At 34.3% G+C, this 26852-nt stretch overlaps 1 protein-coding gene across 9 annotated transcripts in view; it reads left to right on the top strand.

Annotated features, from left to right (window-relative positions):
* Positions 1-26852, top strand: part of SUGCT (succinyl-CoA:glutarate-CoA transferase) — a 728181-nt gene that overhangs the window by 333659 nt on the left and 367670 nt on the right. The gene's annotated exons all lie outside the window — the stretch shown is intronic.

Genomic DNA, 26852 nt, shown 5'->3' with positions numbered 1-26852 from the left:
TTCTCATCTAACAGGTACAGAAACCTTGGCAAACAGAGGGAAAACCAAGAGTTTACTGGTTTTTCTGAATCGCTTGTGTGAATCAAGATGATGATTCTGGGCCATTGAAAATACCAGATTGAGTTATGAGTCATAAAAGATTAATGTTATTTAATGAAGTACTTAATTTCCAAATTATCCATTCATGTCAGGTTATGCTTTAGTATTGACTTTGCCTCAAGGGGGGAAAAAAACCTCTAAACCCCAAAGTAATAATTCCTACTGTATCATAAAAGTTTCACTTTCATTTGCTTCTAAACTTCTCAATCCATAGATACAGTCTTTGTGGATTTTTCAGATCCAAAATGCCCATATGAAGAGTTCTTCCATATTGAAAATTTGTTTTAATCATACAAATAAATTAGGCCTTTTTGTTCAAATACCATATCCCGTCTTTTGAAAAGGCCCACTTATTTCTATGTAATATCTATCAAAGTTCTAAGAAAATATAATTGTGCTAATGTTGCTTTTTTGTTGTTCCCTTTATATTTTGGGATTTGTATATGAAATTATGAGTTAATATTCATTTGCTGATTTTCTCTTTCTGGATTTTAAATATTTCTCTACACGGCGAATCCTCTATGTACCAAATGCTCTTCATGTCAATGGGGACTCTGTGTGTGATATTGATACCCACAGAACAGGGGAATGAGAATTGTGGCCCCTTTCTTGGTCATTAGTTAAATTCAATTCTGATTCTACCGCAATGCCCCAGAGCCCTCAATGATTAACCTTTCTCTACATGAGAATTGGCCATTTATTTCAGCTTTTTGCCTCTTTGCCTCTTAAGCATTTTAAATTCATTTAATTCATTGATATGACTTTTTCCTTTCACACCATGGTTACCAAGTTTCAATAATAGCCACTTGTGAGAATCTTATCAAAAGCTCTTTGATAGTCTAAATAAATTATGTCCACGCTGTGAGAAGAGCAGATCCCAAGAAAAATATAAAAACTAGGCAGATATAAGTATCTTCCCATTATTTAGTTGCCAGAACTTTGATAGCTTCAGGAACCACAGAGTTAAGTCATTGGTTTCCTATGTCCTCAAACTTTTATTCCTTGCTAAATTCTGTTATAAAATTTCATTGTGCAAAGACTTTTAGCAGGATGTATTACCGATTTTTATTCTTCCTCTTTGGGGTGAATTAGTCTGTCGCCTTCTTTGCACTTTTGTACACACAGAAATGGGAGTCTCAGCATTTTTGAACTCTTAAGGTCTGTTATATTTCTATCAGACTCAAGAAGATCAAGTAGTCACAGTACATGGAAGGAGATGGGGTTAGTCTGAAGGGAGGAAAATGGGGAGGGAAAGCGCATCATCACAGATACTGCTGTTAAAATACAGCAGTCTGTTTGGAGGCCAGGTTCATGCTCTCTTCTACTGGTTTGTTGACATTTTTTGGTGCTGTCTTATGACTTGCCATTTTCTGAGTCTCTTCAGCTCAAGTCTCTTCTCCTCTCTGTGGATCAAACAGTGATGACCAGGGGAGATTAGAGAATTGATTCCTTCTCATTTATTATTTCATCATTTGCTTTTTTGAACAGGTTGGCACTGGATTCATTAGTGCTGTTTATTGCTTGGCTTTCAGAAGTCTTTGCTAATGTATTGAAATTTATCATTTTCATTCTATGATTTTAGGTTTTTTCTAGTACTGAAAAAATTTAGCCATTTTTCTACAAATTATGAGATTAAATGTGGTCTCTTTAGTCTGATATCCAGGGTTTTCCACATCTCACATCATCTTTCCTGCCTGCTTTTTCTCCTAATCTGCTTCCATAAAAAGGCCCTGCTCCAGCCACACTCCCATTTGGTTTCTTTTGTTTCTTCTCTGGAATACTTCCCAGACCAAGCGTTCTGTGAAGCACAGTCCCGCCTGAAAGGCCAGTTCTACATCTCCATGAAGCCACCCCTGACATCTCTATCTAGGCTCCCTGTCAGGTGACAGCACCTGCAAGAAAGCAGGCATTCTTTTTGTGCCATGTATCTAGCCATCGTTTTTCAAACACAGGCACACTCAGTGTTCACTGTTGCTGGGAATGAGTTTGCTTAGGGGTCTGCTTAGCCTGACCTTATGGTCTTGTTGTGCATGTTGTTTCTCTCATTTCACAGCCACCTCAGAACTTGTGAATTACAGTAAATTTGTTTCATTAAAAACAAAGCCACAATTAGCTCCTAATCACAAAGAGGAAGCAGGGAGAAAAGAAGGAGAGGAACCAGCATTTGGTGGGTGCTAAGTACAGGCCAGATAAATATTATTATTGTTATTATCTTTCCCACTTTGCAGATGAAAATTCTGAAGTTTAGGGAGGTTATTCCTAAGTACAGGCACATAGTAAATAGTTAGAAATGAGACTCAGAAGTTCATACCTTTTCCATATATCACAATATCATATTACTTCCCTGAAGTGGTACATGATATGTTATTGTGTCCTTGTTTGTTTATTTGCTAAGTCAGTATTTACTGAGCACTTACTACGTGGCAGCACTTTTGGTAGCCTACCATAGGGATAGAGAAGTGAATGAAACAGACCAATTAAGTTATTGAACAATAATTCAGGGAAGGGAAAAGAAGAGTGCCAGAAGTTGGGAGTGAGGCTGGGGCTTTTGCATTTAGGTTGGTTAGGAGGGCCTGTCTGATAAAGTGACATATGATCAGAAGCCTGCAGAAAATGAGAGCAGGAGACTGGAAGACATCTGGGAGGAGCATTCAAGATAGAGGTGCATGGTGGAGGGTTAAGGAGTGGCATAGAAGACCTGCCTGTAGGTGGGTGAGCAAGAGAAAGGGTGAGGAATGGGGTTAGAGAGAGTGGGGTAGATGGTAGCAGATCAGGTAGTGAAAGTCACTATAGCCTATGAAAAACTTGTAAAATAAAGGAATTCTTTTGAGCATAACATGGGTTTAATTATCAGCGAGTTTGTTTTTCTAGACTGAAGATAGAAGTCTGGAGGAAACACTGTACCTGTAGAGATGTCAACGTGTTCCAGTGATGTAGAGTCCATAAGGGCTCCTTTCTTATCTGGAGAGACCAGAAGAAATCATGAGTGTCAGTGTTTTTGCTTCTCATTCAATCATTTGCACACCACTTATCAAATATTTATTAAACACCTACTGTGAACCAGGGACTGTTCTGAATATGGCCTTAAAAAAATAGGCAGAAATACCCTGTCCCCTGGACTTTGATTAGGGCGACCCTTTCAGACTTTCTCAAATACATGTTTCCTTTAGTTGTCATTGTCCTTGTTGTTTTGAAACCTGACACAACAACATTTGTTTTGATGAGCCTAAGAAGTTATTCTTCCATATTTGTCATATAACCTTTTCAAAACATTTGTTTTTTGCTTTTGTAAAAAATATTGTAGCTAGAGGCTGTGCCTGCTAATCATTTGTTGTCTGTTTTTTAATTTTTTTTCTTTTGAGCATGTTGATATACATGCTACATTTTTTTTCCCCAGGGTGGTTTGCCAATCACTTCTATAGTAAAAGCATATGTTTAGTGACAGTAGCTACATTACCATGTGGGTGTACCATGTTTTTGCCTGTTGTCTGCTATTAAACACTACATCATAGGCACTTTTCCTCAATGCTCATACACATTTTCCTCAGCTTATATTTTTACTTTAGAAAATCTTTAAAATATGTAAAAATGTAGCAGGATTTGTGAGAATGAATTAGCAGTGCAGATTACTTTAAAAATAAACTCTAGGAATGATGGATTCACTGCATTTATTAAAAAAAATTCTCACCCTGTAAACCATATTTGATCTCCAAAACTGAAACATTTATGGATTTTGACAGAGTCTGTTCTCTTAAATAGACATATGAATTTCCTCTTGTGCTTCAAAATCTTACTTTGAAATATATATCTTGAGCAATTTTGAATATTTCCCTCTCTGTCCATGATAAGCATTCATTTAAAATATTGAGAATCAGGTGTTCTCTTTGTGTGCTACAAAACTCATAGACTTTTAGAAGTGCGTGTTAGAGATGTACATCACTTACCTCATTTGTCTGTTGTTCTTGCTATGTACAGTTTGAGGCTGTTCTCTGATAGCATCGGCCACATTCCGGACAGCAGCTGCCTGTTTTGGTCATCAGCTATGTTTTCTACAGCCAGCACACACAATTCCCCTCAAGTGCTCTCAGGTGTTGCTATTCCCCAACCATGCCTGTGAGCAAGTCTTTCTTAAATTTTTTTTTTTTTTTTTTTAATGTGGAAGACTGTCCCCTTGAGCTTGCCATTTTATCCAGAGTGTTGCAGAAAGTCTGTTTACCCAGCTGCTAGCATTGAAACCTAGGTATAGCTAAAGCATATTAAAAATCCCTAGCTAAAACAAGGAAAAAGAAAAATTAATAGAGACTAATTCAGGGCCTTATAAAGCAAAACTCCTTATTTGCAATGCTAAAGAGAAACAAATTCTTAACCCTGTGCTATTGACACACCGGATGAATGATAGTTAGGCATTCAAGAGAGAGATGGAAAGTTGTGATGTCTGCTGAATCTGAGTAGGATAAAGATAATGTATTAATGATTGGGGAGAGATAATAATAAGATATGAAATGATAATAATAATAATAAGATATGAAATGAGGATGAAGGAAAAGAGAAACGGTGGAGAAAATACAAATACAATTCATTTTATTCTCTCCTCTTTCCTCTCCTTGCCAACAATTTATTAGCCACTGATGGTGTACCCTGGTTCTGTAGGTAACAAATATGAAAGATGAAGCTTAGGTTTTTTGAGGAGTTTATGGTTTAATCAGGAAACAAGTAAAAGGTGTTTTTTTTTTTTTTTTTGAGTGAGATAGCTTATTTTTGGGAAGTGCCAGGGTTAAAGTAGGCATACTGCCTTCTGGGGCCCAGAGAGGGGGCAACTACTTTGGGTGTGCATACATCAGGGAATGCTTCCTGGAAGCCGTGCCACTTCAGATAAAGAACAAAAAAATGGGGCAGGTGAAGAAAAAAGTTAATTTAGAGAAAGAAATATTAACCTGATACTGATAGAACTTTTAAATTTGTAAAAAATGTTACCCAAGTAGAGGGAGTATATATATAAATGATCCTAGCAAAACTATTTCTAAAAATTTGGTTACATGGACTCCTCATAAATAAAAGTAACAGCATTAGATAAATTTGCCTTTTCAAATATCATGGCAATTTATTTATTAATTAAAATCAATAAATTATTAAAATAATAATTTTTGGTTTTCGATGATTTGATTATTTTCTTAAACTAAGTTTGTGATATATAATTTAATATTTACTTATTTTTCAGAGTTAACTGTATTATAATATTGTGAAATTAAATGACATATTTCAGGACCTGTGAAACAAAGGTGCTAAGTAAATACTTGTTGAGTTGAAATAAGGGTTTATTAAAGACCTTCTAATCTGATCATTTTTAAAATTTGGCATCAAACTACTTTTAATAGCCTTGCAGAATATGGTGGAGTTAAACCTGGATCATTTCTTGGCTCTGAAATTTCAGAGTTTTATAATTTAATGTTAATTTTTTAAAAATCCTGACATTTTGATATGATTAGGCAAATTTGACTATTCTTCTTCCCTGCTTAGGTCTTTTGATCCAGAGCTTTAAGGATGAGTTTAAACCATTAACCTTAATACGTGTAATTGCCTCTCCCCCTTGTCAGCATTGTGCCAGCCACACGGAACCATTTCGTACTCCTTATAACGTGGCCTGATCTTTTAATCCTCCATGTCCTCCTGCATGCTTGTTGCTTTGCACTAAAATGTAGAGTCTTCATCTTACTGGTCCCTATTATTCCTGTAAAATAAGCACACTTTTCAGAAGCTTTTTCTGCCTCTCTTGTCTGTTGTAGGCAGTCCCTCCTACGCTGCTACATCAAAGCATCTTTCGCACTCAGCTGTCATCAGTCACTTATTTCTCTTCCTCCTTGACAAGACAGTAAATTTCCTAAGGCAGAGACTATGTCTTTTTGATTTTTATTTCTAGTGCCTATTTGAGTTTCTGGCACTCAATAAATGTTCTTTCAGTTAGTGAGTGCATGAATCAATGATGGGTGAAGTTATCCAAGTATAGCAGAACTGGCCAAAGGGAAAAGAGGGAAGATCTCCAGTGTCAAGGCCTACAAAACACAAAGAGAACAGAGGTGGCCAGAAATGACTCTGCACTCATCAAGGAAGTTTGTATCATGATCAAAGAATATCAGAAGGCCTGATTTGGAGACCCTGCTCTTCCATTAACTCTGTGGTCTTGAGCAAGTCATCTGATTTCCCTGAGACTTAGGTTCTCCTATATCTAACATATATAACAATACCTATGTCACAGTGAGCCTTACAAATGGGAACAGCATGAAAACAGTTAGTACAGTGCTGAGTGTTCAACAGTGCCCAGACTATGGGAGGAAGCTCTTGATTGTAAATTATAAGTTTCCTAATTTTTTAAAATTTTTCTTTTCTTGCTTTCTTTTTTTTAAATCATTCAAGTTCTATATCATTCTTAGATCCATGAACCTCATGTATTGAAGAGATTTTTTTCTGCCAAACTGTAATTATTATAAGAATCTATTTAATAAGTTTAATTTAACTGTCAATCAGGAATCTTGATTGGGATTACATAACTATGTATTATTATTATTATGATTTGATTTAATTCTAGCAAGAATAAGGCATGAGATTTTAGTTGGTCTGTAAGGCCTTGTTTTAGGTAGATAAATCATTTCAATTCTTTTTTTGGAAAAATTAAAAATAGCTCACAGGACTTAGGAATACATTTAACTTGTACAACTTTCCTAATGAAGGTTATTAATAGTGCCCAGTTTTTTGTTTGTTTGTTTGTTTTTAGCCCAGAGTAGATTTCAAGAGCCCATATTTTTTCCCTTTCAAAAGACACTTGTTCCTCAGTGTGGGCAATGGATTTGAAACTTGAACTTGCGAACACTCCACTTAAGTTATTCCTTGCATTTGTGGCTATACTTCTGTAAAGAATGAAATGCTTTTCTTGTGTGTCCTTTAGTTGGTATGCTGTGTTAAGAACCTCTATGAAAAGCTTTAGCCAGGGTCTTTGAACTCTTAAGTTGGATACATCTGTGAATTCTGTGCTGTTTTTATGGGTAAATTTTTCAAAGTTTTAATGAATGTATTTGACCTTCCCAACAGCAATTGAATTAACTTTTTCTATTAAATAACATCTATCATTTCTTTATATTTTTAGTAGGAAATAGACATTTAATTTCTCACATTTAATTTCTATTAGCTCTCTCTTGCCCCTTTCCTCTTTGCTCTTTTCCTAAATCCTCATTTCATTCCTCCCTCCTGCTTTCCTTCCTTGCCACATCTTCCTGCTCCTTTCCTGCCTTTCACAATTTGAACTGTTTAAAATTAAGTAATAAATGGACATGGATCACTTTCCTAGTTGGGTTTCACTTATTTGTTTGATAAGTTACAAGCACTGGAAGGAACCACCATTCCATTACACATAGTTTACTGATTTCAGAGATCCTCAGGTTTTATATCATAGATTTTTTTGTATTAAAATTTTGCTCACTATTAAGTTTCAAACAGTACAGGGAGGGTTAAAGGATGAATTCTGATTCTTTAGTGTAAATAATTTTTTTCCAGTCCTTTTCCTCAAACTGGGTTTTAATGTAGAGTCAGTAGTCACCAAAGCACTGGCTGTCTAAGGTGGGTGAAGAGTTGTGGAATGGAAGAGCAATCAGGAGCTCCAGAGAAGAAGTTCTTCCTCCTGACCCTCTTTCCCAGGACTGGTAGGTTGTGGAAGACTCTTTTAACTAGGATGAAATCTACCCTTCCCTTAACCTGGCAACCATCAACTCTCCCATGTCTACATGTTTTTAATATACTTAGAGACACTTATTGTTTTTCTCCCTCTGAAACTTTTTATGTTGATCTATATTCCATAATGATCACATTTTAAAATCTCTCGTGCCAGCCTTCTGCCTGATTTCTATTAGCTTCTTATGAGGTTGCATTTCATTTGATGTATGTATATCTTCAACCTGCATATTTAGTTTTGTAACCTCCCCCCAACCCCTCGTAATGCTTTGAATCATATCATTGTAGGTTTATCTGGCATCCACTGCAGCAGGGCTAATTGGGATAAATGGATCTGATGTTCAGTGAGGGTCACATTTGTTTTCTTATGCATTCTTTGGCAGCTCTGCCATTATCAGCTAATAGATGGTCCCTTGTAAAATGTCTATATTTTATGTAGTACATTTTCTAAATGTTGGTTATTTGGAGAGAGATTTAAGTGGCTATGTTTTGTTACTATAAAATCAGCCTGCAGGGTAAAAGGAACACGGCTCTGGAAAGCATCCTTTTGGCTCACCACATGCAAAGGGAACCACTGCAACTCCAAACAAACTCCTCGTGACCAGGGCTCTTTCCACCCTGTTAAGAGAATTCTTTGTGACTGAGAATCAAATGATGTCCTTAAGTGAGTCAGGATGGAATGGAATGTCATCCCACTCCCCTCACCCCCTACTATTTTTTTTTCCAGGAGGACTATAAACCATTCCACACTGCCTTTTAGTAGAAAGAATTAGGTGGTGGTTGTGGGATATTTATATGTACGTGTTGGGAGGGGATGATGATGGGGGAGGGAGTCTAGTAAACTCTATTTCCCTGGATAAAACATTTAATACCCTCATTTCTCCATTGGAACTTAATGTATATTTTTAGATTTATAGAATGTTAGAGCCCTAAACACTTGGGTAGCTGGATAGAACTTTGGATGTCATGAAATTTAACCCTTTCCTTAGTGTAAGAACTTAAATATAACAGTACTGTGGGCCAGAGAGGTTGAAACCTGATGGTAGACTCCACAAGCCAACTCTCTAAAGGCCTTCCTTTTGGGAGGCTGTAGATTCATCTCTCCAGATTTTTCTGGCTGACCTTGTTTTGCTCTTGACTTTTGAATTGGATGGAGAAACTGTAGTTGGACTAAATCTCCTGATGCTCTTATTTGCTTCTTAGACTCTGCGACTCATTTCTATCCTGCCCAATTTCCTGCCTGCCTGTGGGTCAGACTGAGTTCTGTTCTGCAACTACTTTGCCTCCCTCAGCTTGGGTTCTGTTCTTCTCCTTTTAGCTTTGGCTTGCCTGCATAGTCCTTCCTTGGGTCTTTGATCTTGCGTCAACTGATGTTTCTAGTATAAGAGCTGACTCCACCTCTTATCCAGTGCTGACAGCTGGCATCCCTGCTGAGTCTTGATTTCCAACAGCTGTCCAGCATCCTGGAAGATTCTCTTGTGACCAGCTACTCCCGGCCATCATCACCTGGACAATTCATGGTAGTTTTGGCAATTCATTCATTGCTTTGATCACCAGACTCTATCTACCTTAGTTCTAGTTTAATGTGCTCTCCCCAAAATCACACTGTTTGTTGGTGAGACTTAAATTGGAATTTCTTGATTATCAAAGACTTTTTCTTTTTCTTTTTTTATTTAATTAGTTACACATGACAGTACAATGACCTTGACATATCATACATTTGAATCAGATGGGATATAATATCTCATTTTTCTGTGTATACAGGCTGCAGAATCACATTGGTCATGCATTCATATATATATATATATATAAACAGTAATAATAATGTCTGCTTCATTCTACTATCCTTCTTATCTCCCCAAACCCTCCCCTCCCCTCCCATCACTTTTCTCTATCTAATCTAGGGTAATACTATTCTCTTTTTTTTTTCCCCTCACATCTTTCGTATAACAATGAGGGTCTCCTTCCACCTTCCATGCAATTCAAATGGGGAAGAGAGGAAGAGCATGGGAAGAAGATTACCTCAAAGCCTTTTTTTCATAGTACTCACAAAATATTTGCTTACTCCTCCTCTTTTTTGACTATACATTTTATATTCAGAATAATCCTCACTAGGAAAAGAAAATGAGTGTCATTCTCTTTTCCTACTTCCTTTTTTTTCTCTCTCCCCTACCCCACCCTCCCCCCATGGAAAGTCATATATACACAACTTTTAATCTTTTAATTTATGAATTTGCATTTTCCTTTCTTAATGATCTTTCTTTCCTCTTTTGTGAATTGTTTTTCTTTTCTCATTTGCTAACTTTGGAAAAAGAAAAATCCAGACATTGGAATGTCTGAGTTTATTTAAGTCTCAGTACTCTGTTCAATTTAATGAATGGAAACAAAAAAAGGGAACTCAAAATGCTGGCCTGGATTGAGGTGGCTCTGGGATTGGCCTGTATTGGTAACCATTCATGTGTACTGTTTTTGATAAGTAACAGTAATGAATAATCTCAAGCTATTTTCAAATATATCAAAATATAGAAATATATTATAAAATACAGAATTTAGAACTATTAGAAAACCAGAGAGAAATTGCTAGAAACACAATTGTTATTTAATAATTTAGCATACTGTTATCTAAAATAGAAGAGGGAAAAGAGAATAAAGTTGGTCTCTGAATGTGTACTTGTTAGTACACTTTGTTCACTTAATAGTTGTTAGACTAAATATAGAAAGTATTGAAAAAATACTGAATATAATATTAAAGTAACTCTTAAAAATTGCAATTAATAGAATTTCATGTGACAAAATATAAAAATCAATGTACAGAAAACAGTACTTTCCTATATAATCCAAATAATGTAATGAAGGAGAGATTCTTGTATGATTATCAGCAGCAGTAGCAAATACAAAATGCCTAGGAATAATGGTAACAAGATATGTGTGGGACTTAGGTGACAAAATCCCTCCCAAACTATAACAATTCTTGGCTAACAAGACTGAGTATCATGGATATGGTTATTTTTCTCATGTTAATTATTTAACAAAATTCCAAACATTGTTTCAATGGGGGTATTTTAAGCATTTAATCAATTCTAATGTTAATTTTCAAGAATAGACTAAAAAAATTACAAAGTATTAAAGATGACAATCCCTACTATATATTAGGAAACTCTAATGTTAAAGCAACTGATATGCCTTTTTTTAAAAACTGGAGAAAATATTTCCAACAATAACTACAATAATTGTAGTTATTTTACAAGGAGACCACTAAAATAGACCTGGAAAAGAAGTCACAACAATCTTTGTAGATAACTTGAAAAAATAATTTACAAAAGCTGAGATCTTAATGTTGAATTCATACATTAAAGGATGTCTTACTAGAAGTTAAATATATGCAAATTAAAATGACTGAATTATGTTTTTCTTTTTTAAATCATTCAAGTATTTAATAGTAGTCAATAGTTAGTGGTTACTAATGCAATGTAAATGATAATTAGTGTTACATAATGCATATTAAGATATGTAGATTCATTCCCTGCTGGGGAGAAACATTTGGACAATAGGCATATAAAGCCTTTAAGGTGTCATTCTTAGAGCCTCAATAATTCCATTTCAAAGAATTCATTCTTCATGTCCTACTAAGTTATCTTTAGAGGAATCAAAATGAAGACAAAGTGCACAATTGCAAAGTTGTTAACAATAATGTATATTGTGAGGCTTGTAAACATCTGCCATGATGCTAGGAAATAAATATATACTTTGGAATATTGTAAATCCACTAAAAGTTAAATTTATCAAGAATTTCTTATTTCATGGGAAATGCTTTTTATATAATATTAACTTAAAAAGGCAAACTTATGAGCTATCGATGGCCCTCCATATCTCTGGGTTCAATTAAATATGGATCAAAGTATTAGAAAACATTTGTAATGATCATGTACAGACTTTTTTCCTTGTCATTATTGCCGAAACAAAAAACAATTTACATTGTATTAGATACTATAAGTAACCTGGAGGTGACTTCAATTTATGGGAAGATGTGCCTTGGCTGTTTGCAAATACTATGCCATTTGCATAAGTGACTTGAGCATTCAAGACTTTTGATATGCTCAGGGGGGCCTAGAATCAATTCCCCATGGATACCAAGAAACTATATGTTAACAACAACACTATGGAATAGCATCAAAGAAGGAAGCTAGGTTTTAACTCTGGTTGTTTCTGGATAACATTGTAAGTGATTTTAGTTTTCATATCCGTAGATTTCTCTCTGCTTTCCAAAGTTTTAATATAAATTAATAAGGGGCTGTGGTTGTGGCTCAGTGGTAGAGTGCTTGCATAGTATGTGTGAGGCACTAGGTTTGATCCTCAGCACTACATAAAAATAAATAAATAAAATAAAGGTATTGTGTCTATCTACAACCAAAAACTAAAAAATTAATTAATTAATTAATTAATAAAACCCACAACATTGTAATATAAACCCATTCTTAAAAGAGAAGTCAAGATTATAATCAAAGTAACCACAAATAAAAAAATTCTGTGCTCTAACCTAACTAGTAAGCATACCAGCAATTTTATTCCAAGCTTTTGGTCAGTGAAGGCCCAAAATATCATGGAACACAGAAGTAAAAAAAAAAAAAAAAAGGTAAGCAATTAATGCTATTTATGGAAAAGACTCCTGTCATCAATTCATGTTCTTAACTTTCACTTCATGTGAATATCAATGTAAAATATATCTGTGACTGTTTTCTAATTTTAATGTTATCATAGATAAATGGCTAAATTTTCATAATAATGTCCTATTCCATTTACTTACTTTTATCCTTACAGATTCATTAAGAAATTTGTACATTTTCATTGCTTTGACTTTTTATGGGAGGGAAAATATAAATTTGGTAAGAGGAAAAAAAAAGCTAGCTCTTATTTGTGTATTACAGAACTTAATTTTCAGTGGTAGAGAGAATGTTTTGATGAAACACAGTCTACCAATGACTTCTGCCATAAGTAGCAGAATCTACTAACAATTTATGCATGCTTTTGTGGTTGTTTACTGTATTAGTCAATAAAACTTACATACTTATTTTAACAGTAACCATATGAAGCATCTTAAAGCAACATACACATATAAAAACTGTAAATTTAGAAATGTCAGTAATTTTGTGATCATTGGTTACCTTATTTTTACTAAATATATGACTACACACAATAGCAATTGAATGTGACATTTGATTAAAATTATTATTTTTCAGTGTAATAAAATAAAAAGTAAGATTTCATTTGGTATTCTTTGAGAGTAGGCTTTATTTTTCCCATTCTGGCTTTAAGCTTGAATTGTTTATTCTATCCTATGGTAGCCCACCAACATTGCCAACTTACTAATAGTACTTTTTCCCATCTCTTGCATATGTTCCTGAATTATAAGAGTTTAATTGTGGCCACAAGTGCAGTAATAGGGGTAAAGCAAATCGTGGCATGGTTTAACTAAGGGCAAGAAATAGTTTTTCAGTTTGCAGCTCAGTTAGATTTAAAATTCTAAATGTCCATAGTCCCCTCTGGGCGTATCCAAAAAGAAATGAACTCAGGCAATCACCTTTCTCAGAAATATTCTTGAGAGGGAGCTAGTTATATGATTTGGTCCTGGGAGTCTACAGGTATCTGATGCAATGGTCAAAGACTTAAGTTTTATTTGTGTTACAGTAATAAATTCAGAATTCCTATGTCATATGCCTCTACCATTATTCTCCATTCCCCCTTCCTTTTCTTTCTCTGCTAATAGTGGGTTTCATAGGTAGCATGGAAGAAATCAAGCTAACTCCTCCCTGCTTCCTCCAAACACTAGTTTAACTCATGAAACTTAATCAAAGAATGTTTAATTAATGCCAGAACTATCTGGTATGCTCAAAAATATATATTACTTAAATTCTTACTTTAAATAAGTAACTAATTATATTCAGTAGAAATTTAAGAATCAGAAGCAGCAGAGGGTAATATCTTTATTTTGCCTTAAAGCCAAGCCAGTGGAGATTTGTGGGGACAGGTAATTAATTTGGGAGATGATTCCAAGAAACAGAAATGAGCCAGTAGAGATAGGGGGACATGAGGCAGAGAAACATGCATTGATGACCAGATTATTGTTGTGAGTAGCTGGGGCTCAGGCATCTGCGGACACTGTGAAAACTGTGTGGAACATATACCAGAGGATGGGGGTGCTGGAACATTTATCACCTAGCTCCTATCCCCCAGTATGAAGTTTTCCCCCTAGAGGTATAATACACTAAACTCCCTTGGTGTTGGAGAAAGACAGGCAAAGAAGAAGCATAGGCATTTGAAATGGGAAGCTGTCTATACTTGGAGCAGGACTTATGGGGCAAGGGATGGAGCATTTCTATCCTCTACAGTTACTGGTGTCAGAGGACAAGAAATGCTGAGTAGAATTGTGGTTAACATAAGATGAAGCTCAAATTAAACTGCTCAAATTTCCACACTTATCCTATACTACTTAGACATTATAGTAGTAAACTTATATAACTTCTGTTTCAGATGATTTTTTTTATCTGTAAATTGGAGTAATAAAAGCAGTGCTAATTCCTACTTCTAGAGTTGTTAGAGAATTAAATGAGAGAATACAGTAGAGTTCCTTGTTTTAGGGGACTGGAAGGTAGCAGTACAGAGTGGTGGTGTTTTTTTTTTTTTTTTTTGAGTAACAGTTCTGCTAATGAAGTCTAAGTTTTCGTTCTTATTTGGCAGCTACATGTTATGTTGACTTGCATTAAGTCTTAACCACAAACCCCCTATATAAAAAAAAATAACACAAACAAAACCACCCCAAATCTTGGCAGCTACTAAGTCTTGTTTTTCCTTGTGCCTTTATTATTTCTGGGCTTAAATGCTTTTTTAATATATTCTGCTTAAAACAAAATCAACTCTATTTAAATCAACCTGATTGCTGAGTCTACCAGCTTCTTGTTATTTACAATTCGGATCAACATGATATCATGCAAGTCCCCATTTAGGTTAAAAAATAGAAACCTTCCTCCATGCCCCAAAGTAAAACTGAACTCTCTGGGTGCATTGTTTAAATGTTGGGTGCAACCTTAGCATTCATACATTGGTGTCATTATATAGACTTCATTTCTCTATTTTATCCACAAAGATATTTTGGGTGACTTTGTTTGTAACTTTGGGGAAATCAAGGAATATTTTGTCCATAGGGTTCCTTTCGTATGCCTTTTTAGTACTAAATCAAAATAGAAATTAGTTTGGTTTGGTATTACTTGACTTTAAGAAAATTATATTGATTACTAATTATTACTATTTCCTTTCCTAAACACAAAACAGTTATGTAAAAATCCTTTATTTAACAAAAAAAATATGTGAAGTTCCCACTCTGCTAAGCGTTATTTTGAGACCCAGGATGACTTTTCAGGAATCCACACCAAATTAACAAAATTCAGTTTCTTATCTCCCCAAATGGGCAACAATGCATCTATACAAGGTTGTTATGACGATTCAGTGAGATAATATGAAAGCAAATAACAGTGTCAGATCAGAGAGTTGCTCAGTATGCCAGTTTCCTTTTCTAGGTTCCAGAGAGAGTAAACACAAATAATTCTTTTATTGATAGATTGATCAATGGATCTATCCACCCACACATTCATCATCTTTTGTTACTTCATTATGAAGGTGGTATAGTGAAGAGGTGGGTAGATGGGAAGAGCATAGATTCTGGAGCTCATGCTGTTTGGATTCTAATCCTGTTTCTTGCTACCTGTATGACCTTGACAAAACACTCAAACCTGTCTATGCTTAAGATTCCTGATCTCCAAAATAGGGATGATAGTAGTACTTATGTTACAAGATTATCATGATGATTAAATGTGTAATATATGTAAAGCACTTGAAAATGTTGAGAAAAAAGAATACCATGACTATTTCTAAATTTGCAAATTGTTTTTATAGTTTTGTTGATGTATATTCATAATTAATATAATTATATATATACATATATATAAAATTAGGAGTTCTATTTTTGCATTTGTTTCTGTGTACATGTCATACTTTATACATATTGGTTATATATTTACTTTAAATTGATCATATAGTAAACTGTTATAAATATCCCTTAGTAAAATAAGCAATTTTAACTATTTTGTTGGAATTTAGGATAATTAAAATTTTCTATTGCTATTAGAAATATTTTATTTGAATATTACTGTGCAAATGGAGTTGTTCAAACTCAATGAACTGTAGTTATTACTTATTAACAAATTGTTTTAAAGAAAATTTGACTTGATCTCTAGCATCTCAGCAAAATGTAAACATTTCTTTTTGCTACTTAATACAGCATATAATGATACTTCAAAATTATTGAGTTTGCATTTAAAAAATAGCATGTAGGACATGTTTCCCTGTGATGATTTATTTTCATCTTTTCCTTTTGAATAAAATATCATTTCTCCATTGATAAGCAGGTTGTGGATTATATAAATTTTTTATCTATGCCATATTGAATGATAGGTAAAGGATATACGGATATTTGGCTTATAGAAGAGAAGATTTGGTGGAAAAGCATGGCTTGTTTAAAAAATTTGAAAGAATGTTATAGGGAAGAACATTACATGAAGTTACTCAGGACTCAAAAAAGATTAGAAGGAAGAAGTTTGCAGTCGCAGATTCAAGAATGATCATGAACAGCTGTGTTCTCACATTTACAGAATTGTTTTTTTCACCAGAAAGAAATCTTAGAATCTTCATCAGAGACTGGAAAATAGTATGGGAGGGGTTAGGGAATGTGGATATGGAGTAGAAAGATTGGGAAGCTGGAATCCTAAATTAGATTTCCCAAAGTAGATGAGTAGCTTCTGTTAAGTACTGCGTTCCCTGACGGAACACTTCTTATACCTTGTACCTGCAAAAGAAGGTTGGGTGACCACTCTTCTGGGTTCCAAGGGCTGAAGGAAACTGCCAGTAAAATTCATTCCACCTTTGGAATCCTTTGAAACCATAAGTAACGTTTCCTAATCTATACCTCTTTTTCTTTCTACCGTTTTTATGTTAGTGTATTCTGTACAGTAACAAAATTATGTTCCCTTTCCTAAGGCCATTCATGCATGGTAGGCACCCAATGAGAAAATGGGTAAATCTGTACAACAGTAGATTTTCATACTTCATTTGAAAATTTCCTTTCTTTAATAAGTTTAAATTAAATTCAGTAGAAACATATTAAAAACAGGATTTTGAAACAAAAAAATTAAAGAGGGGTTGTAGGCCTCTGTTTTATGGTGTATTGTTTTTCATTACCATGTATTTGAACCTCAGATTATGTTTGATATATTGCTAATAGTTGAATGTGTACTTTAAGTGATTTTAGCTTAATTATTAGTCTTTTTTAGGTGTGTTAGTACAGGACAAATAGATTTTAGAGGAATAAGTGTCACAATGACATTCCCAATAATAATACCTAATTTTTTATTTAGTGTTTCCTTTCACATGCTGGGCCCTAAAATGAGTTTCATTTATGTTGCACATATTTCCTTTACCCCTCACAAAACTTTTACAAGGTAAGAATTATTATTATATCTTTTTCATTGATTATGAAAATAAAGTTTAAAGGATTTAAGAAAAATTACATATCTATCACCTCAGATAGTTTATACCATTTTTGTTTTGGTGGAGAGAACATTGAAGATCTCCCTCTTAACAACAGTTCAAGTACAAAACAGGATATTGTTAATTATAGTCACATTGTGTTTGATTAGCTCTCCAGAACTTATTCATCTTGAATAAATGGAACCTTGTTCCTCTTGACCAACATTTCCCCATTTCCATCTCCCCTAATTGGATTCCACATATATGGTTAATCTAACCAATAGTGATCTCATCTATTTTTATTATATGTGCATAAAACAATTTAATTAGATTATATATATACACACACACACACACACACACACGTATTCACATACTATTCACATGGTAATTGCCTTTCTGGGTCTGGCTTATTTAAGTTAACATATCATCCTCCAAATTCATCTATGTTGTAAATGTCAAGATTTCCTTCTTTTTTATGGCTAAATGATATTCTAGTGTGTGTGTGTGTATATATATATATATATATATATATATATATATATATATATAGTATTTTTAAAGTTCCTTTATCCATCAATGGACACTTACTTTGGTTGTTTCCATATCTGTGTTTTTATGAATAGTGCTGAAATAAATGTGGGAGTGCAGATATTTCTTCTGATTTTTTCTTCTGTTTTCTTTAATGTGGTGCTGAGGATCAAACTCAGTGCCTCATACATGCTAGTCAAGTGTCCTACCACTGAGCCACAACCCTGGTTTGCTGGATTATAAGGTAGTTCTATTTTGAATTTTTGAGGAAATTCCATACTGATATCCATAGCGGCTCTACCCATTTACACCCTTCTCCACATCTTTACCAAGACTTTTTATCTTTCATATTTCTCATGACAGTTATAACAAATGAGAGGTGATGGGATCACAATAAAATAATCATTGCCCATACCACTATTAAGGATGCTTTTCTCTGTTTTCTTCTGTCTATTATATGGTTTCATGTCATATACTTTAGTCTTTAATCCATTGTTAGTTTTTGTATATGATGTGAGAAAAGGGTCATATTTCTTCTGCATGTGGATATGCAATTTTCTCTTTGTCTTTTATTGAAGAGACTCATCTCCATTTTGTGTTCATGACACTCCTGTTGAAGAACAGTTCACTGTAAATATGCGGGTACTCCATTCTGTGCTCTCCATTCTGTTCTATTGGTCTATATGTCTGTTTGATGCCATGACTATACTATTTTGCTCACTGTAAGTTTGTAATATATTTTGAAGTCAGGAAGTATGATGTTTCTAGTTTCATTCTTTTTGCTCAAGATCTCTTTGGCTATTCTGGGTCTTCCGTAGTTCCATATAAATGTTAGGATTTATAAAAAATTATTTCTGTAAAGAATCCTATTGAGGGCTGGGGATGTGGCTCAAGCGGTAGCGCGCTCGCCTGGCATGCGTGTGGCCCGGGTTCGATCCTCAGCGTCACATACCAACAAAGATGTTGTGTCCGCCAAGAACTAAAAAATAGATATTAAAAAAAAATTCTCTCTCTCTCTCTCTCCCCTCTCTCACTCTCTCTTTAAAAAAAAAAAAAAAAGAATCCTATTGAAATTTTGATGTTTTCATTAAATCTATAGTGCATTTAGGTATTATGCACATTTTAGTGAGGGTACATCTTTAAACAAAAAATGGAAGACTTTCTGTTTATGTGTCTTCTTTAATATCCTTCCTCAATGTTTTATAATTCTTAGTGTATGAATATTTTATTTTTCCAAATTTTTCTTGGGAAATCAAGGAAAATTGTGAAGGGGGAATCAAGTAATTTGTTAGAGAATTAGCTTCAAACCATGAAAGTGACTGGAGAGATAGTGACCTTCATTCACACACACAACTAAGTGAGAGTCCAAAGGAAAGTGATATGAAGTGACCATATGTTCTCACCATGTAGATACATAGATATAGTACAGCCATTAAACATGGGGGTAGAGTCGGGGCAGCATAATAAAAATTAAAATATCATAATGGATCATGGAAGGACTCAGATTTTTATTCTGAGGTTATTGTGTATGTGATGCAAGATAAAGCAAATGTAAAATCTGGGAACATTCTAGTTTTATTACCATCTATCTTCTCGAGAACCAGAATTACTCCAAAAAATTTATACATTGGAAAATCACTATAAAATAAAATTTAAAAATGCAAAACTAGTTTAATATACTTAATATAGAAACCTTTTACACACTAATAAGAAAAGGGAAAAGCTCAATAGAAAATTGCTAAGATAGAATCAGGCATTTTGCAAATAAAATATGGAAATAACCAAAACCACTAATAATCAGTAAGATGCATTTTTTACCTATCAAATTGAGAAAAATAAAATCAAATGATGAAAATAATACCCAATTTTGGCAAGACAAGCTGCTGATTTTGTGAATTTAGCACTTATCCTTCTCAGTGAGACCTTTCTAGTTACCCTATTAAAAAGTGCAACACTTCATGAAAGGGCATTATTTTTCTGTTTAATTTTTCTCCACAGCATTTACACAAATAATATATATTTTACTCATTTATCTCTCCCATAGGAAAACTATATGAAGATCATGACTTTTTGCTTATTAGATTCAGTGCTGTAACCCCATACAGTGCCTGGCACCAAAAAGTAACTCAATAAATATTTGTTTAATGTGTTAAAATAATAATGTCTTGAAGTCATGCACATTTAAAGGATTTCCATTTCTAGGAATGAATTCTAGGGAAACAAGATCATGTATAGTCATTTAGCTATAAGGATGTTTATTGTAGCAGTATACACAAACCTTAGGAAAATAAAACAAATATCTAAATAGGAAGTTTACTTAAGTAACTTAATGGATCTTAAAACAAACACTCTTCAGTCATTAAAATAAAATAATAGGTAACTTTTCTTGACATGAACATGTGATTGTTAAAATTGAAATGGTAACAAAATACTGTGATTACTTTTAAATTTTTAGTATATGTTCATACAAAAATGCTAAAGAATAAGCAAAATCATTTTTGTGTGATAAGGTTTAGTTATAGTTAGTTTTATTATTTCTTTGGTGCCTGTTTACAATTAAATAACTTTTCTACAATTATTCTGTTTTGCTTTGCTAGTAATTCTTCATAAGGAGATCTCAACTAAAGAGGCTTATTTTTAGCATGAATAGCCTCTGGTATGAGACATCACTGGACTTTGGAAACATGGACATGGACCACTTTCTCATATTATGTTTGGGGCAATGCTGCTTAGGCCTTTTTGACAGAACAATTCTTCTCATGTCAAATAATTATAATAGTATGATTCACAGTTTATTTAAAATCTGTATAAAACATTTTTTTAAAAATCTGTACTGTGAATGATAGTATGAACCAGAATTGTTAATGTGCTAATAATTAGTATGAGTCTTAAGATATATTGGCTACTCAACCTAGTATCTCCATGTGTTTAAAAGCAAGTTGTATGGAATGTACTGAATGACCCTGACAGGAAAGGCAGTGACTAAATTCCCTGGATGGACTCTTATGCCATCTTTTGTGTGGCCTGCAAATTGACATGCAGAAAATGGAGAAAGCTAGTGAATGCTAAGGGGAAAAAAGATAACTTTAACTATAATTTATCGGTAATATGTAGAGATAAATTCCTGAGAGGAAATAAGGTCTGAGGAAATTACAGGAAATATTAAATCTGCGATTCTGTTTACGGTAGAAACGCCGACCAACAAATTCCAGCTGTTTCTCTGTGGGTTACAGAAGTGTCACAGGCCTGTTTATAGTTACTGAATTGTAGCAGCCTGGATCTTATGGATTCCCATTGGTTTGGTTTGGGTTTACACAGATTTGTCTAAAGGGACATTTCCTATAGGCAATTCCTTCTGGAATGCAGCCGTGCTCCACAATTTTGTTTCTAAAACTTTGATTCCAGTTTCTTCCTTCTCCCTGCCAGCAGTTGGCTTCCCCTGAGAGCTAGTGTCATTTTATTTATTTAACATTTACATAACACTTACTTTTACCATGCACTGTTCTAAATACCTTCAAAGCATTAATTAATTTAATTTCCCATTACAAGCTTGTAAACTAGGTTGTGTTTTTTACACCAACACAAAACGCAAAAATCTTAAGGGAGAAGAATTGTTATATGTCTACATTACCGTGAATATCTTCTTACATGAAAAAAAGAAGGTAAAGTCCATTGACAGGCTATAGTCTAGGAGAAGAAATTTTAAATGCCTTTAAAATTATGCAAAATTTTCTGTAAGTCAATAAGAAAAGATAAACAATTTCAAATGAAAAATGGATATGAAGAAGAAAGAAACAAAACAATTCCCAACATGTAGTGGCTGTTAAGCTATCAAATGATGCCTAATTTTCCCAGTTGTAGGAAATACAACTTAAAATAAGCATGAGATACCATACTATCTATCAGGTTGACAAAGCTTTAAGTCTAACAATAACAAAAGTTGGTGAGAATATGGAATGTGGTAGAAATAGCTACTCACATGAACTACTTGATAGAGCTATTTAACAAAATGTAAAATAGTTGAAATTTTGTCTGCTTTATGACTTGGCAGTTCCACTTTTCTATATTTGCCCTAGGAAATTAATCTCAAATGAACAATGTCATGAGTAATGTCCCATTGAAGTTTTGTGTATAGTAGTAAGAAATTGTAGACAATGGATTATAAAGAAAAAGACAATGGATTATTAGAAAAGATAAATGTGGCATATTCACATGAGAAGGTGTCTGTGGGTACAATAAATGAGCCACATCTACATGTATAATAAGTATAGATCTTGAAATTAAAATATTGGAGTATAACATGTACAAACACACAATATGAAACTTACATTGCTTATGGATTTGTCCAAGCAGATATATGCCTCTGTAATACAAATGCAATAATATGAACAGGGAGATGCAAACAAACTTTAAAATGATGGATAATTCTGCATAGAAAAAGGGGCTAAGATTCAGAATAGATACAAAGGAGGTTTTACACAAGTTTTAAATATTTTATCTTTTTAACAATGTGAAGCAGATATGCTAAGATGTTAACATATTTTTACAATATGGAGATAAAGGAACACGAGTATTTGTTATTTTATATTCTATACTTTTCTATTCCTAAACTTTTTGGTATATTTGAAATATTTCACAATGGTAAAATAAAAATCAAATTTAATAATTTAAAAACTAACTGTAGTGGATGGTATTTCTTGTGAAATTTCTTTTCAAAATCCTTTGGAAACATTGCTTTGATTTTAAGATAGATTCTCACCCCCAAAGTTTTATGTTTTTAAGTTTTATATTCAATTCATATGGTACTATCATTATTTGCAATACTTTTGTAAATCTCTGCAATATATTTATTTAGCTTTCTGATTTTACCACAAATTTACATGGAGCTCAATGCCACAGTTTTCTGGACCTCATCTTCTAATAGCAAGGAATATTAAGAGATATTTGTCGGTACTTCCCTGGAGAAGTCACCCTGAAGGTCTAGGGGAATCCACAGTTGTAGATATTCATGTAAGGGAATGATGAGTACAGATGTAAAAAGATTATGGGTTTTTGCCGCAGTCTGGCTAGGCACAAAATCACGAGCCACTCACACCTTGTAGATTCAAACAGCAACTCTTTATTCTCGAACTGTCACAGGCACTCTACACGCACGCACGCACGTTCTGGGAAAATCCACACCTCCACCAGGCTCTGCATCCCAAATACCCTCTGAATCCCGAGAGAACTCAACGGGAACTCAAGGAGCCGGCGCCTGGAGGCAGCAGGATACGCCCTATTCTCAGCAGGATACACCTTAAACTTGGAACCACCCTAAACCGGATCACCCTAAGATCTGCCCTAAACCCTGATCAGCCCTAAACCCGGATCTGCCCTGGCCCTTGAGCAGGGTCACCTTTCTCAAACATTCATGCAATGTCACTGGGTCCAAGGCAAGCCCGTTTCCACAATGGAGAGTCCTCCCTCTAAGCAACATGGGGTAGGCTGACAAGGAAATTACCATGCGTCATTCCTACTTGGCTATGGCTCTCAGCAGGTTTTGAATTTTAGATATTCAAATATCAAAACTTACTTTCAGAAAACTGCCTTTAACTCTCACAGAGAGAGTATAGCATCAAGACAAGTATACCTTTTTATTAATGTGTGCATAAAAACATGAAAATTGAATGTTTGCAAATTAAAATGTTGGAGTATAACATGTACAAACACACAATATGAAACTTACATTGCTTATGGATTTGTCCAAGCAGCTCACCCAGTACACTGTTGACTGGAGAGTACTTTTGTCACATAAAGTCATATTTTATATGTTAGTTTGTTACATTGGATTTTCATGAGATAAAACCTCTCTGAAATCTATATTTCTAAAACCTTGAATATTCATGTAGGAAATGATTGAGAAATTTCAGAGATTTAAAACCTTGACAGAGTTTGCATATATATTCCTTGAAATTCTTTTCTGACTCAAAAGTGGGGAAAAATGCATGACATCAAAAGGGATATGATTTTACTTGTGTCACAGACCTTGCCCTAGTCTTTGCTCAAGAGAGCTCTGTAAACCAAAGAAAAAGTAACTTTGAGCACCTTACAAACTCTTGCAGAAGAGAAGGAAAAAAGAAGCATTTCACTTGCTGCGAATTGCTGTCATTGATTTCTGAAGCTATCAGATTTTGTCCAGGGGTATACCCCTTCTTAGGACAGGGAGCCTTATTCAGATATGGATTCAGCATGGAGCCCACAAAGCATATTCACTCTTCGCTTGTAGGATTAACGCTTTGGACTTTGTCTCAACTGTTAGGAGGAGATTTAAAAATCTCTTCAACCTGTTTGGCCTCTCCACAAGCTATATTGACGTTGGCATCTCTTTAAATTGTTTCAAAACTGTCCTGTTTATTGGTCTGGTAAAATGTGCCTGATTTATTACTTCCTGCCCAGCTTGAGATCTCTGCATCATCACTCCCTACAATTGAACTCCGAGGCTAATGAATACCAAGTGGGATTCCTGACCCTGGTCATCACCAAACCCCAGGATGCTTCAGTACAAACAGATGTTTTATAGAAAAATAAACAAATGACAACAGTACACAACAATAAATAAACACATAAATACATTTGAGAAGTCCCAGAAGTTTAGACTTATAAGCCTAACATATCTGAGATGATCAGTAATAAACATGAATGCTATATAAATTAATAAATTTTTATCTTAGACTTGCAGTTATAGACATACTGTATTATTATTGTATTTATTTTTATTGTAAATAAAGGTCATTTACTGGGTATTTACTATTTGCTGTGCTAAACAACTAGCAACAGAGAGAACAGAGAGAACTGGAGCTAGAGAAGTTAAACAACTGACAATATCACAAGACTAGGTAAGGTTATGATTAAAAGTCATTCTTATCTTCTCAATACATTTTATTGATTGATTTTCTTCTATATATGATAACACTGTGTAGTGAGATGAGATCTGGGTTTAGAATGCAGACTTGAATCTGAGTCTCAATAATACTTTAATTAATTAATTTTTCATCTACAAAATAGGAATAATTTATCCTTCTCATAGAATCTTGAAAGGATTGGTCCAGAAAAGCTTGCCAATGTTATGAGACATTATAGAATCACAGGTTTGAACAATAGTCAGCTGAAAAGAAGTCAGGAATGGATGGATTCTAGGCAGCTCACCCAGTACATTTTCCTCTGTTCCCCTCTCCTTCCCTCAGTCCTGTTGGACAAACAGTAAGTTGACAGCCAATGGCCGAAGGGTGGTATCACATATTAGAGTTTTATAGGGTTGTTGTTAACATCTGTGAATCTACCCTACTAAAAGGGCCTGGGGAAAACCAGGTTCAGAGCCCCACAAGCTGTTAGATTTGAGCCTTCTGATTCACAAACTGCCTTTAAAAACCTTTCTATGCCTTTGTTTCCTTGAATATGAGGATCGTATTACTCACATTATAGAATTATGAGGACTAGAAACAATAGATGCAAAGTTTTTCTTGTGGAGCTTGGCATATATGGTTCTCCGTTCATGGAATGCTAAGATGTTAGACTTTGAGTGCCGTCTTTTTCATCCCTCTGGTCCTCGGCAGCACATCTTCCACAGAGCTTTGCTTGCTCTGTTGTCCTGGGCATCACTGTCAGAAGTCAAGCAGTATTCAGTGGCAGTTAACATGTGGGCTTTGGATCCAGGATAGAATTTCTGCTTTGCTACATAATGCTTATCTAAATTTAAAAGTTGCTTAAATTCTCTAAACTTTGATTTACATATCCTTAAAAGAGAGCATAATGAGTACCTCTCTCATAGGATTGTTACAAGGATTAATGGACATAATGTGTGTAAACTCATGAAGACAACCAATTGCATAGAGCATTATACTTAGTAAATGCTTAATAAATGATTGCATTTATTTAAAAAATTACTAATATTATTAATTTATATTTTTATGGAGATCATATGGATAGGAAGTATTGGCAAAGCTGGGACTATACAAATCCAAATCTATTAAAAACTCATGTCTTTTCCTTGAAAGCATTCTTTCTGTGTTTGAATAATTCCAATAAATCTGACTTCCAGTGAGTTCCCTATTAATAAATAAACTTATTGTCAGTATACATAAGATGATGATTTTGTAGGCTCATAGGAAACAATGGATTTTAAGGCCCTTTGAATTCCTGAGATCTTATGATTCTCTGGATAGCACAGAAAGTCCCTAAATTGAAACATCATGTTTTAAGCATTTGTAAATTATGGGGAACTGGAAACTTATTTTCCCCAAGAAATACTGCTATACAGAATTTAGGGAACAGTGTAGAAAAAGAAGGAAGAAGAGAAGATGCTGTAACATTCAATTTAAACTGAAGGCCTTAAATTGTCTTCCTTCCAGCAATCTCAGTTTCTTATGAAACCTAGTCATAGTGAACGTTTAGGGAAAAAAAATCACCATACTTATTTAGGCTAATGTGATTGAAAAACTCTTTTTCTTCCCAACTCATATATCCATTCATTCAGCAGGTAGTATCAACTACTTTCTGCATTCTAAGGATAAGATAGTCAATAAATAGTATGTTCCTTTAGTGTGAGACAGGATAGTGATCCTGAGGAAGGAGGTAGTTGAATAGATTTGAGACATACCTGTAATTGGTGACTTATTTGAAGGAGGGAGATTGGAGACAATAAGTTTTAAACTAGTTCTTACCTCTATCTAAGTGTGAAGCACCAGAGTCCATAAGCGTGATATGGGAATGGAGGAATACTGCTTAACCATTGAAAAGTTGATCCCACAGGATGATTACATATGTCATAAGAAATGATGGGAAGGAAGGAGTTCCAGATAAAGTCAAAGATAAGAGTTTAGGCAAGGGACAAATTCTAGGTTTGTGATGAAATGGAAGTTATAAAGTCATCAGGGCCATGGTGTATTACT

This window comes from Spermophilus citellus (assembly GCF_964194105.1).
Source record: "Spermophilus citellus genome assembly, chromosome: 3".
In the NCBI taxonomy this organism is placed as follows: domain Eukaryota; kingdom Metazoa; phylum Chordata; class Mammalia; order Rodentia; family Sciuridae; genus Spermophilus; species Spermophilus citellus.
The sequence above is the reverse complement of the archived record's forward strand: the minus strand, read 5'-3'. Positions and strand labels throughout refer to the sequence as shown.